This window comes from Nicotiana sylvestris, chromosome 2, assembly GCF_000393655.2.
Source record: "Nicotiana sylvestris chromosome 2, ASM39365v2, whole genome shotgun sequence".
Taxonomy (NCBI): Eukaryota; Viridiplantae; Streptophyta; class Magnoliopsida; order Solanales; family Solanaceae; genus Nicotiana; species Nicotiana sylvestris.
Window position 1 is genome coordinate 211,157,258 of NC_091058.1, and position 8,949 is coordinate 211,166,206.

Below are 8,949 nucleotides of genomic sequence, written 5' to 3' on the forward strand. Positions count from 1 at the left end.
TAACCGTTATTAACGGATCATATAGGGTGCTTTAATAACCTTCCCTATAAGATTAATTAGAACTCTTACTCATAATCTTAAGGTTAAGCAAACCATAAAACATAGTTGATTTTTAAGCATTATTTTTGTAAATAGGTGTCATAATTCACCTTTAAAATAATTAGGTGACGACTCTCTTAATTAATTAAACCTTCAAAATTACCAATATGTTATACTCTAGTTTGACCCGTGTTAAAATGGGGTATAACACAATTAATAATAATGATAAAAGAATATCAAATGCCATATATTTTTATATCAAATAATGTTCACAAAAATATGTTCAAATCATCAAATATGAGATTGGATCTAGGGCATCTCTACTATATCCCTAACAATCTCCCACTTGCACTAGAGCCAATCGCTGTTGTACTTCATTCCCAATTTCTACTTGCACTTGTCAAACTCTTTTGCACCAAGAGCTTTAGTGAATGGGTCAGGAGCATTTTTCTTTCCATAAACCTTTTGAATCTAGACGTCTCCACATTTAGTGATCTCTCTTATCAAGTTATATATTCGCAGAACGTGTTTGGATTTTTGGTGTGATCTTGGTTCTTTTGCTTGAGAAATAGCTCCAGCGTTGTCACACAACAATGGAATTGTAACTTCTATTGAAGGAACCACACCAAGTTCAGTTAAGAACTTTTTCATCCATACAACTTTCTTAGCAGCTTCACTAGCTACTATATATTCTACTTTAGTCACTGAATCAGCTACTGTAGCTTGTTTGGAACTTTTCCAACTCACTGCACCACCATTTAAGGTAAATATATAACCAGAAATAGATTTGCTATCATCTTTATCTGAAGAGAAACTTGCATCAGTATAACTTTCAAGTTTCAACTCAAAATCTCCAAAGATGAGGAATTGGTCTTTAGTCCTTCTTAAGTACTTAAGAATGGTCTTCACAACCTTTCAATATTCCTCACCAAGATTTGCATGATATCGGCTAGTCACTCCAAGTGCATAAGCCATATCAGTACGTGTACATTTTATGGTATACATAATAGCTCCCAATGCACTAGCGTATGAGATCCTACTCATGCGTTCTCTCTCTTTAGGTATTTTAGGACAATCCTCACTACTGAGAGTAATTCCAGTACCTATCGGTGGATAACCTCTTTTGGAAAAATCCATATTATACCTCTTTAAGATGGTATAAATGTACAAAGACTGGGAAAGTCCAAACAGCTTCCTAGATCTATCTCTATAGATCTTTATTCCAAATATATAAGCTGCTTCTCCCAAGTCTTTCATGGAGAACTGTTCAGATAGCCAAAGCTTGGTACTTTGCAATACCGGTATGTCAATCCCTATGAGTAATATATCATCAACATACAACACTAAGAATATAATTGTGCTCCCACTAACCTTTTGTACACACAAGGTTCTTCTTCGCATCTAATAAAAATGAATTTTTCAATTGTCTTGTTAAAGCGAATATTCCAACTTCGAGAAGCTTGCTTTAGTCCATAAATGGATCTTTGTAGCTTGCAAATTTTATTATGATCAGACGAAGATGTGAAATCTTCAGGTTGTGTCATGTACACATCCTCTTCTAGCTCACCATTAAGTAAAATTATTTTCATATCTATTTGCCATATTTCATTGTCAGAACCTTATGTCGCCTTTTCATAGGTCTCAGGGTCATCATCATATTGATCAACCTCATTTGATACATCATCTTTTACCATTAGATTTAATCAAGTTGGAACATGATGTTCTCGTGTAGACCTTCTAAGAGGTGCTTGTACAACTTGTTCACTTTGTACTGGATTTGGTTGTTGTTCATTTTGGTTTGGAACTGGTTCATTAACCTGTTCTTGAACTACGTTTAGTTCTTGAACTTCAACCATTGAAGATGACAACTTCTTTGTCAACTTCAAAACATCCAATAAAGGTTCTTCAACTTGGGTCTCATGATCTTTATACCGTGTTGATTCATTAGTATCTTGAACTTCATCAAGTTCTATTTCTCCATTATAATTTCCTTCTAAAAGAAATTTTCTTTCCAAAAAGGTTGCTCCTCTGGCCACACATACTTTATGATCAGAAGGGTGATGGAAATAATATCCCATTGTTTCTTTGGGATACCCAATGAACCTACACTTATCCGATCTTGAGTCAAGTTTATCATACTGTAGTCTCTTAATATAAGCCGGACAACCCCAAACTTTAATATGTTTAAGGTTAGGCTTACATCCTTTCCATATCTCATATGGTGTTGTAGAGACTGACTTAGTGAGAACGTTATTAAGTAAGTATGTTGCTGATTCCAAAGTATATCCCCATAAATTAATTGGAAGATCAGTGAACCCCATCATAGATCTCACCATATCTAATAAGGTTCGATTTTTCTTTTCCGACCGGATAGCATGAAGTATACAATTAACTCTAAAGAACCAGTAGAAGAATAATATAGTAATTCCTTCTGTCCTTATAGCTCTGGATCACCCTAGGATATGGTTCAACTGTCATATCCTAATAGGCGACCAACTATGTGTTCATGTCAAGTATAATCGACCATTGAATGACCTAAGAAACTCATTTCTTCTTTCATTCAATTGCCCTGGCCAAGGTCTTAATTTGGTCATTTATAATTCATGACAACATGGAGTTTAAACTCATTACCAAGAGTTGACAGATTCCATCTTTATCAATCACTAATTTTACAAGTATCCAATCGTGCCCAATATCCTTTCAACTATCGCCCTAGGGCCATAGGTGTCTAGTATTAAAGCACAACAAATATCTTGTCAATTACTATGACGATCTCAGGTCAAAGGAAACTCTTGCATCACATTCTTCAAGAGAATATCCTATTGATAATTTATGGTAATTCTAACCATTAGGAATTATCCAATAAGTTGGTTCAATGATCATATCTCTATATGCATCATCTATCTATGTGATTTAGTTAATGAGATCAACTAATCTTTATCCAATAAAGACGATCACATAAATATTGATCTAACCAGATTATTAATGTCCAAATTAATAATCCTATGATCAAGAACAAATTTAGATTAAACTATAAGAAACTTCACTCTTATTATCATGATCTCCATCACAATATCAAGTCTCAAAATTTAATCAAGGACCTTATCAAATTAATCAAACAATTAATAATAATCATAAAAGAATATCAAATGCCATATATTTTTATATCAAATAACGTTCACAAAAATATGTTCAAATCATCAAATATGAGATTGGATCTAGGGCATCTCTACTATATCCCTAACAATCTCCCACTTGCACTAGAGCCAATCGCTCTTGTACTTCATTCCCAATTTCTACTTGCACTTGTCAAACTCTTTTGCACTAAGAGCTTTAGTGAATGGGTTTGGAGCATTTTTCTTTCCATAAACCTTTTAAATCTAGACGTCTCCACGTTTAGTGATCTCTCTTATCAAGTTATACATTCGCAGAACGTGTTTGGATTTTTGGTGTGATCTTGGTTCTTTTGCTTGAGCAATGTCTCCAGTGTTGTCACACAACAATGGCATTGTAACTTCTATTGAAGGAACCACACCAAGTTCCGTTAAGAACTTTTTCATCCATACAGCTTTCTTAGCAGCTTCACTAGCTACTATATATTCTACTTCAATTCACTGAATCAGCTACTGTAGCTTGTTTGGAACTTTTTCAACTCACTGCACCACCATTTAAGGTAAATACATAACCAGAAATAGATTTTCTATCATCTTTAACTGAAGAGAAACTTGCATCAGTATAACCTTCAAGTTTCAACTCAGAATCTCCATAGTTGAGGAATTGGTCTTTAGTCCTTCTTAAGTACTTAAGAATGGTCTTCACCATCTTCCATTGTTCCTCACCAAGATTTGCATGATATCGGCTAGTCACTCCAAGTGCATAAGCCATATCAGTACGTTTACATTTCATGGTATACATGATAGCTCCCACTGCACTAGCGTACGGGATCCTACTCATGCTTTCTCTCTCTTTAGGTGTTTTAGGATAACCCTCCCTACTGAGAGTAATTCCAGTGCCTTTTGGTAGATAGCCACTTTTGGAATTATCCATATTATACCTCTTTAAGATGGTGTCAATGTACAAAGACTAGGAAAGTTCAAACAGCTTCCTAGATCTATCTCTATAGATCTTTATTCCAAATATATAAGCTGCTTCTCCCAAGTCTTCCATGGAGAACTGTTCAGATAGCCAAATCTTGGTACTTTGCAATGTCGGTATGTCATTCTCTATGAGTAATATATCATCAACATACAACACTAAGAATATAATTGTGCTACCACTAACCTTTTGTACACACAAGGTTCTTCTTCGCATCTAACAAAATTGAACTTTTCAATTGTCTTGTTAAAGCGAATATTCCAACTTCGAGAAGCTTGCTTTAGTCCATAAATGGATCTTTTTAGCTTGCAAATTTTATTATGATCAGACGAAGATGTGAAATCTTCAGGTTGTGTCATATACACATCCTCTTCTAGCTCACCATTAAGGAACATTATTTTCATATCTATTTGTCATATTTCATTGTCAGAACCTTATGTTGCCTCTTCATAGGTCTCAGGATCATCATTATTATGATCAACCTCATTTGATACATCATCTTTTACCATCAGATTTAATCAATTTGGTACATGATGTTCTCATGTAGACTTTCTAAGAGGTGCTTGTACAACTTGTTCACCTTGTGCTGGATTTGGTTGTTGTTTATTTTGGTTTGGAACTGGTTCATTAACCTGTTCTTGAACTACATTTAGTTCTTGAACTTCAACCATTGAAGATGGAAACTTCTTTGTCAACTTCAAAACATCCAATAAAGGTTCTTCAACTTGGGTCTCATGATCTTTACACCGTGTTGATTCATTAGTATCTTGAACTTCATCAAGTTCTATTTCTCCATTATAATTTCCTTTTAAAAGAAATTCCCTTTCCAAAAAGGTTGCTCCTCTAGCCGCACACACTTTATGATCAGAAGGGTGATAGAAATAATATCTCATTGTTTCCTTGGGCTACCCAATGAACCTACACTTATCCGATCTTGAGTCAAGTTTATCATATTGTAGTCTCTTAATATAAGCCGGACAACCCCAAACTTTAATATGTTTTAAGGTTAGGCTTACATCCTTTCCATATCTCATATGGTGTTGTAGAGACTGACTTAGTGGGAACTTTATTAAGTAAGTATGTTGCTGATTCCAAAGCATATCCTTATAAATTTATTGGAAGATCAGTGAACCCCATCATAGATCTCACCATATCTAATAAGGTTCGATTTTTCCTTTCAGACCGGATAGCATGAAGTATACAATTTACTCTGAAGAACCAGTAGAAGAATAATGTAGTAATTCCTTCTGTCCTTATAGCTCTGGATCACCCTAGGATATGGTTCAACTGTCAAATCCTAATAGGCGACCAACTATGTGTTCATGTGAAGTATAATCGACTATTGAATGACCTAAGAAACTCATTTTTCTTTCATTCAATTGTCCTGACCAAGGTCTTAATTTGGTCATTTATAATCTTGACAACATGGAGCTTAAACTCATTACCAAGAGTTGAGAGATTCCATCTTGATCAATCACTAATTCTATAAGTATTCAATCGTGCCCAATATCCTTTCAACTATCGTCCTAGGGCATAGGTGTCTAGTATTAAAGCACAACAAATAACTTGTTTATTGCTATGACGATCTCAGGTCAAAGGAAACTCTTACATCACATTCTTCAAGAGAATATCCTATTGACAGTTTATGGTAATTCTAACCATTAGGAATTATCTAATGAGTCAGTTCAATGATCATATCTCTATATGCATCATCTATCTATGTGATTTAGTTAATGAGATCAACTAATCTTTATCCAATAAAGACGATCACATAAATATTGATCTAACTCGATTATTAATGTCAAAGTTAATAATCCTATGATCAAGAACAAATTTAGATTAAATTATAAGAAACTTAACTCTCATTATCATGATCTCCATCACAATATCAATTCTCAAAATTTAATCAAGGACCTTATCAAATTAATCAAACAATTAATAATAATAATGAAAGAATATCAAATGCCATATATTTTTATATCAAATAACGTTCACGAAATATGTTCAATTCATCAAATATGAGATTGGATCTAGGGCATCTCTACTATATCCCTAACATATTTGGCCTCATGTGCAACAGTATGCGTTATTAAAGATCCTCCAGTGCCTATTAATACGCTACTGGTAAAGATGCGTGTTGCGCTCAAACAAGAATTCCCACTAACAAAAAGAAGTTTAATTTGAGTATTACAGCTACTGGTAGTTGTGATAATATAAGGGGGAAGCTGAAAAAATTAATCCAAAGGTGCAAGAGCCATAATTTTTGGTATAATTGACATCTTTGCTGTTTTATTTGGCGACTTTGTCAAGTATTCTTTAGGTGCATGCCATGATCAACTGAATGGTTGCATATATTCTGTTACATATATACCAATTCTTTTTTTTTTTTTTGGCAGTGCTCGTCCGCTAGCTTTGGTTTTTTTAGATTCTTACTACATTTGCTCCATTTTATTTCACCTAAGAGTCTTGAAGGAGATCCTGGACGTGATTGCGCAGTGCTTGGCTTCTTTCAATCCTATAGATTGTTGGCGTTATGTTTACCTTGTCCGAAATCTATGCGGAAAGGTTCTTTTGAGGCAATTTTGATGGAAAGGCAACCTGAATCATCGTTGGTCCCGAAGCAATTTTTAGTCCTGCTCCTTTCCCATCATCAACAGGTCCTACTATATTTCCTCCACCAAATGTCCAACCAAACCAGATTCCTTCTCAAAATGCTGTTGTAATTGCTGTTGCAGCTAGCTCTACTGCACAGGCTGCTACATTAGCTGTGACAAAACAGACAAGAAATTCAACAACTATTCTTCAAACCTTGATCTACTCTCGTTTGCTAATATGGTGGGACAAGTGCTGGAAAGCCATAAGATCACCTTTCATGAGGAGGAGCTGCCATTTCCCCGCCAGTGATGTTACTTGGTACGTATGCCTCACTTAGCACCTTTAACAGACCATTCTTGTGTGGCTCAGAATTTTGCAGCAGAGAGAGAATGTACATTTGTGCTGGCGTCTTGTTTAACTGGTCGATGACCGAATATTCCTTGGCCTGTATCTTCCTCCAAAGATCGTTCGGACCTGTCTCAATGAGGGGTGTCCTATTGGAGGCCTGCTTTCTTGATTTAGCTAGGTGTTCAGGGGTATAGACCGTACTAGTTCTTGTCATACCCTGTGCTGCAATGGTTTCTTCAAACATGACCTTGCCTTCCCTTCTTGCCTCGACTGTATAGTCCCAGGGTACGACATTTGTTTGAAATGGTGTCATGGTCGACATCGCTACTGGGATCGGCGAGGCTATCCTCATGCCGAATGGTACATGTGCCTTGGGTGGAAAGACTGCAACCTCAAATGGTGCGGGTGCATTTGCCGGAGACACAAATTCAACCTCAATTGGTGCTGGTCTCTTTGCGGATTATGTTGCTTCAAACTCAAGTGGTACAGACATATTCACCTTAGCGTCCTCAGATGGTTGAATCTGGACTATGATTAGATGGAGAGTAATTGTTGGTTTCTTTGGGTCATCACCTTCTGCGATCAACCCGATTGACCCCTCGGGATCCCAGTCATCTTCTATTTCAATCATGTGGTTACCTCCACCCTTATGGTCTGGCAGAGGGTTGTTGTGGACGTTTGGAGCGGGTTCTTTTGCCACAATGATCTTGTTATCAATCAAAGACTGTATCTTATCTTTCAATGAGCGGCATTCATCAATGGTGTGCTCTTTCATGCCAGAGTGGTATGCACATGATTTGTTTGGGTTAACGTATTGAGAAGGGTTCTCAGGGGTTGCAGCAGGGATTGGGGTGACATAACCAGCAGATTTGAGTCTCTCATACAACTGGTCGATGGGTTCGGTGATGGATGTATATTGTTTTGGAGGTCTGCGATCAAAATTTGGTCGAGGTCTAGGGAAGTTTTGGTGTGCAGGGGATGACTGGTAATGGGATGTTTAACATTATAGGTTTGGTAAACATGAGCGGGTTGGGAGTATCTGGGTGAGGTAGGTTGATACGTGGGAGGTGGAGATGATTGATAAGTTGATGGTGGAGCTTGGTATGAGGGTGAGGGTGCTTGGTAATTTGAGGTTGGCTGATATATGTGTGGAGGTGTTGGTTAAGTTTGGTATTTGAGGGGAGACTTGGTCCTTTGCGCAACCATCACGGCCCCTACGTCCCTCTTCTTGGACACACCACCGGACTGTAAGGCCTTATTTGTAGCTTGCAAGGCCTCGAAGTTTGTAACCATGCCGCTTTTGATACCTTCTTCAATTCTTTCCCCTAGTTTGATAATGTCGGAGAACTTATGATTCTCAATCATCATCAGTCATTCGTAGTATTGTGGGCCCTGAGCCTGGACAAAGAACTTGTTCATTTGCTTCTCTTCTAAGGCAGGTCTGACCTTAGCAAATTCGGACCTCCAACGAGTAGCATACTTGCAAAACGTCTCTGTGGGCTTCTTCTTTAGATTCTATATATAAAACACATCTGGTGCATTCTCTGTATTAAACCTGAATCTATCCATAAAATCAAATGCCATGCCTACCCAGCTTGACCACTTCTTGGGATCTTGGTTGATGTACCAAGACAACGCATCCCCTTTCAAACTCCTCATTAACAGTTTCATGCGGATTCTTTCATCCTTTCCTACTCCAACCAGCCTGTCACAATATGTCCTTAGATGGACCCTTGGATCACACGTACCATCAAACATCTCGAACTTAGGAGGTGTGTATCCTTCGGGAAGTTCGACATCATGCTTTATACAAAGATCCTCATAGTTCAGCCCTTCGATTCTTTTGCTTCCTTCCACGCCCTAAATCCGGCT